This window comes from Cibotium barometz, chromosome 62 (assembly GCF_041138505.1).
Source record: "Cibotium barometz isolate CiBa-2024 chromosome 62, ASM4113850v1, whole genome shotgun sequence".
Taxonomy (NCBI): domain Eukaryota; kingdom Viridiplantae; phylum Streptophyta; class Polypodiopsida; order Cyatheales; family Cibotiaceae; genus Cibotium; species Cibotium barometz.
The window spans coordinates 26742376-26753935 of record NC_141107.1 but is presented as its reverse complement, the minus strand read 5'-3'; the positions used below and the strand labels follow the sequence as shown (position 1 = coordinate 26753935).

Here is an 11560-nt window from a genome sequence, read left to right as displayed (position 1 = left end):
CGCCATGCACCACCCATGGTGCACAGCACATGGGTGGTGGGAGGCTAGGGGCAAAGTTACACAGTGGTTGTATAGGGCGCTTAGCTCCCCGTCCACCAAGGGCTTAGGCGAGGGAGGCCTACCACAAGAGAGCGGGAGGGAGGGAGCTCGTTTTTACGCTTCAAAGATAAAGAGAGGAGGAGCGGGTTGGTCGCTCCAAGAAATCTGCACCTTAAACAAAACAAAACAAGAATGTTTTTTTGTTTGCACCTTCTCTTCTTCTCTTGGTAGTTTTAGCCCTAAAAGCACACTAGTTGTCTCTTGTTGACGCACGGGCTACAGGAGGGGACTACAGATGAGAGAGGTGGATTGCATGTGTGTTTTTTGTTTGGTGGGGGATATTCTAGAGTTTTCTAGAGGGTTTGATGCTCGGAAGGTTTGATGTTCTGAGGGTTTGATGCCCAAGATCACACGTAGCTACGCACGATCACACATAGTTGCATTGAAGTTTGGCTAACCATGTTGAAGCTTTTGAGTTGAATCTTTGAAGCTTTTGAGTTGATTGATGTTCTCAGCTGTGGATGGGGCTTGAGGGATGCAAAGAATTGTTTCATCCACACTGTAGCTGCTCCACATACATTGCCCCGACTCCCTTGTAGTTGACCCCATATTATTGAGCTACCAAACCGGTTTGTCTGCACTAACCTATGTGCACTATCAACCACCCCTCTTTGCAAGATTATAGAATCCCACTCCTCTTTCTACTATTTTTTATTCTAGTTTTTCCAGTCACTTCTCTTGTCCTCTCTGGTGGATTCTAGAATCCATGATTAACTTTTAGCCATAGTTGTTACTTTTTTTTTATAGGTCATGGCTTCTCAATCGCAAGTTTTTTCTTATTTTTGGATTCTAGTTTTGATGATCACTTCTTTTGTCCTCTTTGGTGGATTCTAGAATCCATGATTAACTTTTAGCCATGATTGTTTCATTTTTTTTGCAGTTCATGGCTTCTCAATCTCAAGTTTTTCATACAAGCAAGAAGTCTAAAACTTTAAGGCAAGCTTATGTGCCACCTCAACCCGATTTAAGCTCAAGGAGGGGACACTCAGGTGCACTGATGTCTTCTCAGTTGTTGGTTCTCACACCACGAAGTCTAGGTTTTGAAGTAACAAGGCTTTTTGAAAGTCCATCTCAATCTTCTCATCGAGAGCTGCTGCTGAACAATTCCCTCGCGAGCCAGTGACTTAGAACACCAAGGACAATCACCAAAAGGTTAAAAAGGGAAAAAGTCAAGACCTAGCACTTGTGAGAGAGGAAAATCCCCTTTAAAGCTCTCAAGCAAAAGAAATATAGGATAAAGTTCATGCCAAAATCAACTACAAGCATGCTTGGACACTCAGCTTTGGGCGTCATGGGGAGCACATGGAATTAATTGATTCAACAACCCTTTTTTTTATTGTTACAAAACACAAAGGACCTTCAAGTGATTCTAATAAGTATTCTTTTGTTGGACGCATCGAGAAAGTGCAAGAGCACAAAGGCAAAAATAGGATATATTTTCTTATTAAGCATGATGACTCCACTTGCTTTGCTGTTGTTGTTTTATTGAAGGACTCGAAGATGGATGGAATAAATCCTCTGAGTAGAAAAAAATTGATTATCGATGCAATGAAAACTCGAGGCTTGGTAAGAACTTAACTTTTCTCATTCTCTTTTAAAAATTTGTCTCTCTTTTTTTTGAAACATATCATTGATTTCATTGTTTTTGGTTGTAGACATTTGGGAGAGCCTACAGTGAGGTGCTAGAGGGATTTTTTGGCTCAGAAAAGAACTCTTCAAGTGACTACATCAAAGAGGAAGGAGATGAAGAAGAAGAGTCATTTTCTTCAAGTGATGAGGAGGTTGAGAAAGAATGCCCCCCTCTCCATTGATGCAAACCCCTATCACAGGCAAGAAACAAAGCAAAAAGTCAGGTAAATCAAAGGAGTCTAAGTTTCTTCCTCAATCAGAGATTGTTCCATCCAGTCCTAGTGCCCCCTTACCTGACACAAGAGATTCAAGCTCTTTCAATGTTTTAAGAGAGAGAGTCAAACAAAATAACATATTGGATCCTTTGCCTACATTTTTGCCCATAAGTGTGATTGAGCGTCCAAGAGTGAATCCCCAAACATGAAGAATACCCTTAGAGGTTTGCATTGTTGTTAAACATCATGTTCATAATCTAAAGTACAAAATGAAAAATAAGCCAAATATCATTGTGTTACCCTTGATTTTTTTAGTGGGATAGACAACAATGTCCTAACAAGGAATCTTGGGTTAAGGCCAATGTTGAGTATTACAGATATTGGGTTCTTAGGGACACTCATTCTTTGATTGCTAAGCAAGAGCTTGCTGGCAAATATGAGCATGTTGACACTTACAAAATAGAAATGTGTTGGGTGTATGTTGTTTTAACAAATAAGGAGGCAAAGGTACTTTCCCTTGATCATAATATTGTTTTAACAAATAAGGAGGCAAAGGTACTTTCCCTTGGTCATAATATTGACTCAGACTTCCGAACGAAAATGACTTTCATTCAAAAGATAAGGTTCTTTCATAATGAGTGGATTGATTCCTTGAAGCGTGGTGAGAAAATTGATGACAAGTTTTGAGTTGCGCTTTGTGAAAAGTGTGGTCTTGAATTAAAAAGTAAAGGTGGTCATCATGAAGTAAGTCAGAAGGCCAGTGTGAAACAATATGATAACTATTTTCAACTTGCCTTTCGTGATGGAAAAATTTGGGATCTACAAGATGATATTTTTAAGCTACATGAGCAGGGAAAGTTAAAAAGTCAAAAGTTCACCAAGTCGCCTGCAGCTTCCAAAGGCAAATGTGCCTCAAGTGATAAAGCACCAAAGTCCATTCCCGAAGAAATGAAGATAACAAAGTGGAGACATTTGCAACAAGGAATTCATGAGAAATCACTGATCATTGCAGTTCTCTCACACATGAAGGGTGGAATCATCTCTCTAGAGCAAATGGGAGAAGAATTTGAAAGATTTGTTTGTTGTTAAATTGACTCTTTTGTTTTTTGAAGTTTTACTTGTTTCATCATATCTAATTTCTTTGGTTGTCTATTAGGCAAAAAACCAGTTTGAACTATAAATCAAAACAAGTATCTTCACAAACAAAATGACAAGTTTTTTGAAACTAAAAGTATGTATCAATGATGAGATCTAAAAAGTCATGACAACTATGCTTAAATGGGAAGCTTGTCTTCCTCCTCATTCCTTGCCTCCTCCCCCATTGAAGTGATTGCAAGAGTAGTGTTAATAGCTTGTTCCTCAGCCTCTGGGGTCATTTGGCTCATAATCCACAAGGTTAACTATCTCCCCAACCTACTCACTACCAATTGGAGGCTATGGCTCTCTAGATGCATTGCTCAATAAATTTTACCTGGAGTGGATCACATTCCACTGTAATCACATTTCTACCTCTTTTTAATGCATTGATAGTTGTGGTACCAGTCCGTTTGCAAAGAGATCCATCAACCACTCTCCTTTCATAGATGTCAATTTGGAAAGCAAAAAAAACATGTATTTCCACATGACAAAAATGTGAGCAAGAATGTACTAGATGTTGCGCATGCAGATGTATGGGGTCCTACAAAGACTATGTCTATGGGTAGCTATAGGTACTGCGTAACATTCATTGATGACCACACAAGGAAAGTGTGGGTGTACTTCATAAAGTAGAAGAGTGAAGTGTTCACTTATTTTCAGAATTTCAGAGTGATGGGAAAAAAATAGACCGGAAAGCATGTGAAGTACCTAAGGTCAGATGGAGGGGGAGAATACTTCTCCAATCAAGTTCTCTAAATTCTTGCAAAAGAATGGCATTCAGAGACAATTTACATGTAGATACACTCAAAAGCAAAATGGAGATGCTAAGCGAAAAAATAGGCACATTGCAAAGATAGCACAAGCATTGATGGCAGAGAAGAATATCCCACATAGCTATTGGGCTGAGGCTGTGTTTACAGGAGTTTATATCATGAACATGACTCCTACTGCAGCCATACATGATGTACCAAGGTGGATCCAAAGGCAGGAAAAGGTGAGTTTATTGGGTATTCCCTTGGGAAAAAGGGATATAGATGCTATAATCCTGCTACACGTGAATTGAGGGTAAGCAAGGATGTTGTATTTGATGAGATGAGTAGCTGGTATGCTGTTGAAAAATATGTTGTTAGGGATGATGTAAGTGAAAATGTGGTTGCACAGAATGCAAGTTAGCAATCGCAGTCATTGAGTGGACCAAGAGAGTCCTTATCCCAGCAGTTCTGTTGATAGACCATGGAGTAGCAGGCTGCATTATAATACCAGTCCTGAAAATGTAATTGGTACATCACATAAAGGCAAAGAGAAAGTGGTGGAGCCCCTTGGTATGCTTGATATTTCTATAGGGCATTCTCTTGTTGATGGAGATTCTAGTGGCTTGGAGATGAGCCTTGATGAAGAACTTGGGATTCCAGCAATGAGGACACCTCGTGCGAAGAAGGCTATGGAAGCCATGAATACAAAGTTACGAAGATATGGAAGAGAATAAAAAAATAGTAGAAAGAGGAGTGGGATTCTAGAATCCTGTAAGGCCGCAGTGGGTGGTTGATAGTGCATGCAGGTTATTGCAGGTAGCTGGGTTTGGTAGCACAAAAAGCTGGGGTCGACTGCAAGGGAGTGAGGGCAATGTATATGGAGCCGCTGATGGTGTGGATGAAACACTTCTTTGCATCTCTCAAGCCTCATCCATAGCACAACTGAGAACATCATTCAAAATGTCCTTGTCTATGGCAATCAGCACATCACTGGGCTTTTGGTTCAACCCTAGAGGAAAGGCTATTGGGATGAAGTGAGGAATGAAAGAGGGCTTGATGGACTTCTTGCTTATGCCTTGCGCTACCCCCTTTCACCCATTGCCAAAAGCTTTGGATGGATGGCCTCCCTTGCCCCAGCTTGCTTGCAAAATGCCACCCTGGCTAGCTTGCAAACTTTTGGCCTGCTCCTAGGTGCTAAGCGCAGACGACCATAAGATGCCCCCCTCCAAGTGTCAAGCACATTGCCATCTCACGCTCTAGCTTTCTTGCAAACCGCCAACTTGCTCTAAAGCGCCAAGCGACATGGCCATAAGATGCCCCCCTCCAAGATTTTTTTGCAAGTTGTGGATAAAAAGTTTTGCACAAAAGATCACACCCTTCATTCATTTCTTATGGTATAATATAGGCCATTGCTTACATAGTAGATTGCACCCATTGGTGCCACTTGGACTTGATCTTTTTCCTCATTGGCTTCTCCCATTCCCTTGTAATGCTATTGGACCCCCTTTACAACCATTCAATTTCCATTCTTTTTACTTATGCTCTAGCGTACATTTGCTCATCCTAGGCATGCTAACATCATTATCTCAACACCCCCCCTTGATGTGTGCATGGTCATTACCATACTTGAGAGGTGAAAATCCCCCCCTTAGTGCCCACTTAGGCCTTTAGCACTGTGGTGTCACTTTCGGGTGTAGGATTCTTACAAAAAAAGGATTACAAGATAGACTCATAAGTCATAGCTCATAAGCTTTAAAATAACACATCTTGGGGTACATCAATTACATCATTGGATTGGGAATTTACATAATTTTCCGACTAACAATTTGATTCATCTCATGACCAAATTTGTTACAATTCTTACATTGAGGCTTATCCTTATTCCAACAAAACTTCTCTATGTGGTCATGCATGCCACAATAGTCACAAGTGGTCCTTGACGGTGCTTGTTCTCTTCCTCTTGATCCTAATGATCTACCTCCTCTTAAATAGAGGGCCCACCCAACATTTGATGTAGAAGCTTCACTTGCATTCTTTTGTTTGGCTTCCTTCTCAAGTAGAAAAGACTCTATGCCATGCATTGACAGATTGTCCATGTTTGATAAGTACTTTACAAGGTCACTATATCCTTCAATGTCACAACTAGCTGATAGAATTGCTGTGGCTTCAGCTTCTTCAAGCTTTTTCTCTATGGAAGTGAGCTACTGCTTAATACTCTTATACTTATTTATGTGGCTCATCATGTCATATCTAGGTTTAAGCTTAAGATCATATAGTTGTATGAGTAGCTTAACCTTAGAGTGCTTAGATTTTGTCCCAAATATCATCTCTAGCTCATCCTAACTTCATCACCTAATGTAGATGCAATTGTGCCTAATGCTTTCTCATTTTTCTCTATCAAAAGGTTTCCTAAGATTTCGTCAACTTGCCTTCCTTTTACTACACCCCATAGATTTTTCCTCATAATAAGTAGGTACATAAGCTTGGATTTCCAAGTGTGGAACCCAAAGCCATTAAATTTATCCACTTCAATGGTAGGTGCCATGGTGATGTTGCACCAGCAGGTCTTACCTCAAGATTCTTGAGGTAGTGTCTAATTGCTTTACGAATCAAGCATACAAAACACATTTAGTGTGTAATTGCTTTACGAATCAAGCATACAAAACACATTTAGTGTGAGGATTATATTGAGATATTGATGCTATTCAAGTGATAATAGAAAGGGAAGATGAAATGAGTGCAAATGAAGGTTTCCTATCCCAAAAGCAACATAAAGTTCTCAATTTTGGACTCTATAAGCCTTGATTTTACTTAATCACTTGTTTAATGACTATAATTAGTGATTAGCATAAGCTAGACTTGGAGGATGAAATTACACATACCACTTGCACTTTTCATGGGGCTCTTGATAGATTCCTATTTCCATTGATGAAGATGAACTCCCCAAGCTAAGAAATGACAATTGAGGTGCAAATTGTCAGAAAACGTGGACTGGTGCACAGCTCCTCCCAGCTTGTTTAGTGTGCCAAATGCCACAAGATTTGATGGCTGGCTTCCTTATAGTGTGGGTAACAATACCGCAAAGGAGTTTTGCCCAATTTGAAGTAGGGCACAAATGTTGAGATATGCAAAAAATGCGCCAATGCAAAAATCAAGTTGCCTGGGCTGAATTTCACAAATTCCTCCAATGGGTGCATGCACCTTGATGTGAGAAAGCCTCTCCCATGATTTGAAGATGAATGGTTGAGGGAGCAGAGCACATTGATCTCTGCAATCTCAGCCACTTGAAGGAGTGGATAAAGCTTGAAATTAGTGAGCTTAATAATGTAATTAAGCTAATGGAAAAATATGTGGCCTAGAGTAGCTAATGGAAAAATTAGTGAGCTTAATAATGTAATTAAGCTAATGGAAAAATATGTGGCCTAGAGTAGCTACTTGCTAAGAGCCCCAAGCTCTAATACCATGTAAAGAAAGAGGGTCTAGCTCTATGAAGCATATGTAAGAGGCTGTAAGATTCCTCCCCAGCCTCTCAAGATGTCCAGCATCTTCCCTTGTAATCAAATCCCTCTTCAGAAATATAAAAGATCTTGTTTCTACCAGTTTTGGTCTAGAGAGAGAAAATCTTCTAGAGAGTGATAATTCAGTTTTTAAATATTTTTAGATAGAAAAATATCTCATCTTATTAAAATAAGTTTCCCTTAAATAGAAGTTCAAAAAGATTTTCAGAAGGTGCATTAGAAATTAAGTATAATATGTTCAAGAAGCATTATCCTGGGGGTGAAGATTTTTTCAAAATTTTAAATTAAGGTTCCTATGGACCAATAAGATTCATCCAATTGTAGGGAGGAGATAAATGAAGAAATAAAAAAAATCCCCCAAAAATGAGTAAATACTCACATAAGATGAAGAGTTGACTAAGGACAAGGTTAATAGTTAAAAAAGAGAGATATTTAGGTGAAATGATGCATTTTTGACACCTCTGCATGGGGGAATTCCCCTCATGAAGGAGGTGCCTATTTCACATGCTTGAATGAGTTTTAAACTCGCAAATAATGAGATATTTGTATCTCTCCTCTCTCCTATTTCAACTAGATCCAAAAAGTGAGCAAAACTGACCTAAAAATGGTCAAAAATTGACCAAACTGATCTAGAAAATTCTAGAATCAGTTGGCTTGGTTAAAAGCTCACTTTTTCCTATAAATAGAACGCCTCCCCTTTGTTGAAACTCAATAGTGTTTTGCACTGTTACCCTGCCTCTCCCAAGTGCCAGAAAATTGTGAATTTACTCATAATTCATTAGTTTTTTGACCTTCCCTCTTCCAAAAGATTGGTGGCCACTCTTGTTTCAAACAAGAGTAGAACCCTCAAACCATCAAGCCAAAGGAAAGCTCTCAAATTCATTAGTAAGTTAGAGATTCTTCTCTTTACCATTCATTTTATGGTTTTTTATAATTTTTATCTTCTCTTCATGTTGCAAATGATGTTATGCCTCATTGCAAAAGGCATTCCCCTCTCTTCTCTAGTAAATCCAACCATTCTTTATCCTAGGTGAATGATTAATGAATAAAATCAAGTTTATTCATAATGTTTCTCTTAATAAATAAGTAGAAAAATGTTACTTTAGAATGATTTAAATACTCTTGATGCATTTCTAATTGATTTTAGAGACTTAAAATTAAACACTGGTCAGCCATACAAAGGAGGTTATGGCAAATTTTTTCAAAAATTTGGAAACAAGTATTATCTTTCATTATTCTAAAAGAGTAATACTTATGATTTCTATATTCTAAAGTGTCATTTTCATGCATAGAAGATGCATTTTGATTATTTGTATAAAAGAAATGTAGTTTTATTATAAACGTATTACTTTCATTATTATTGATTTTTATGCATAAAAGTATGCATAAAAGATTATTATTTTTATTATAAAAGTGTTACTTTTATCATATTTGATTTTCATGCATAGAAGTATGCATAAAAGATTTTTTTATTATCATAAAAGTGTTACTTTTATCATATTTGATTTTCATACATAGAAGTATGCATAAAAGATTATCTTTTTATTATAAAAGTGTTACTTTTATCATATTTGATTTTCATGCATAGAAGTATGCATAAAAGATTATTATTTTTATTATAAAAGAGTTACTTTTATCATATTTGATTTTTATGCATAGAAGTATGCATAAAAGATTATTTTTTATTATAAAAGTGTTACTTTTATCATATTTGATTTTCATGCATAGAAGTATGCATAAAAGATTATTTTTTTATTATAAAAGTGTTACTTTTATCATATTTGATTTTCATGCATAGAAGTATGCATAAAAGATTATTTTTTATTATAAAAGAGTTAATTTTATCATATTTGATTTTTATGCATAAAAGTATGCATAAAAGATTATTTTTTTATTATAAAAGTGTTACTTTTATCATATTTGATTTTCATGCATAGAAGTATGCATAAAAGATTATTTTTTTATTATAAAAGTGTTACTTTTATCATATTTGATTTTCATGCATAGAAGTATGCATAAAAGATTATTATTTTTATTAGAAAAGTGTTACTTTCATCATAAATGATTTTCATGCATAAATGGGTGCATAAAAGATATTTTTTATATTAAAAGTGTGATTTTTATCATAAATGATTTTTATGCATAAATGGGTGCATAAAAGATATTTTGTTTTATATTAAAAGTGTGATTTTCATCATAAATGGTTTTTATGCGTAAATGGGTGCATAAAAGATATTTTTTATTAAAAGAGTGATTTTCATCATAAATGATTTGTATGCATAAACATATGCATACTCTAATTCTGACTATTGACCGAGACCCAATTCCCTTATCAATGACTATGTGCTCAGTTCAGGGAAAATGTACTCAAATCACCCACCGAATTTGAAACTAAGTTAAGGCTTTTGATTTTGATCTGAGGATCAAGTTAACAGAATTCAAGGAATTCTATTTGAAATTCAGACCTGAATCTAGAAGTATTGGGATACGGATTTAAGATTTATTCATGGTATTCAAACAAAATCAAAACTATAAACTTGCATAGAAACCTTGTTTTCTTAAAAGACTATCTTACGCCAGAACGCTGGAGGGAGCATTTGGCATATATGTTTATCTAAGGGAAGTTCGGTTGCAAACAACAACTGGCAGGGAGTGTTCGAGGGACAACTCACGCGACAAAGCCTGACGAGGTCTTAACCAGCCTCGGTATGGTTAGAAAACTGTGAATTTACTCATAATTCATTAGTTTTTTGACCTTCCCTCTTCCAAAAGATTGGTGGCCACTCTTGTTTCAAACAAGAGTAGAACCCTCAAACCATCAAGCCAAAGGAAAGCTCTCAAATTCATTAGTAAGTTGGAGATTCTTCTCTTTACCATTCATTTTATGGTTTTTTATAATTTTTATCTTCTCTTCATTGCAAATGATGTTATGCCTCATTGCAAAAGGCATTCCCCTCTCTTCTCTAGTAAATCCAACCATTCTTTATCCTAGGTGAATGATTAATGAATAAAATCAAGTTTATCCATAATGTTTCTCTTAATAAATAAGTAAAAAAATGTTACTTTAGAATGATTTAAATACTCTTGATGCATTTCTAATTGATTTTAGAGACTTAAAATTGAAAAATGGTCAGCCATACAAAGGAGGTTATGGCAAAAATTTTTAAAAATTTGGAAACAAGTATTATCTTTCATTATTCTAAAAGAGTAATCCTTATGATTTCTATATTCTAAAGTGTCATTTTCATGCATAGAAGATGCATTTTTCATTATTTGTATAAAAGAAATTTAGTTTTATTATAAAAGTATTACTTTCATTATTATTGATTTTTATGCATAAAAGATTATTTTTTTTATTATAAAAGTGTTACTTTTATCATATTTGATTTTCATGCATAGAAGTATGCATAAAAGATTATTTTTTTAATTATAAAAGTGTTACTTTTATTATATTTGATTTTCATGCATAGAAGTATGCATAAAAGATTTTTTTTATTATAAAAGTGTTACTTTTATCATATGTGATTTTCATGCATAGAAGTATGCATAAAATATTATTATTTTTATTATAAAAGAGTTACTTTTATCATTTTTGATTTTTATGCATAAAAGATATTTTTTAATTATAAAAGTGTACTTTTATCATATTTGATTTTCATGCATAGAAGTATGCATAAAAGATTATTTTTTTATTATAAAAGTGTTACTTTTATCATATTTGATTTTCATGCATAGAAGTATGCATAAAAGATTATTTTTTTTATTATAAAAGAGTTACTTTTATCATATTTGATTTTTATGCATAAAAGATTATTTTTTTATTATAAAAGTGTTACTTTTATCATATTTGATTTTCATGCATAGAAGTATGCATAAAAGATTATTTTTTAATTATTAAAGTGTTACTTTTATCATATTTGATTTTCATGCATAGAAGTATGCATAAAAGATTATTTTTTTTTATTATAAAAGTGTTACTTTCATCGTAAATAATTTTTATGCATAAATGGGTACATAACAGATATTTTTTTATATTAAAAGTGTGATTTTTATCATAAATGATTTTTATGCATGAATGGGTGCATAAAAGATATTTTGTTTTATATTAAAAGTGTGATTTTCATCATAAATGGTTTTTATGCATAAATGGGTGCATAAAAGATATTTTTTTATTAAAAGAGTGATTTTCATCATAAATGATTTGTATGCA

At 35.0% G+C, this 11560-nt stretch overlaps 1 pseudogene; it reads left to right on the top strand.

Annotated features, from left to right (window-relative positions):
- The first annotated feature begins 1641 nt into the window (after positions 1-1641).
- Positions 1642-2057, top strand: LOC147604303 (uncharacterized; annotated as a pseudogene).
- The last annotated feature ends 9503 nt before the right edge of the window (positions 2058-11560 follow it).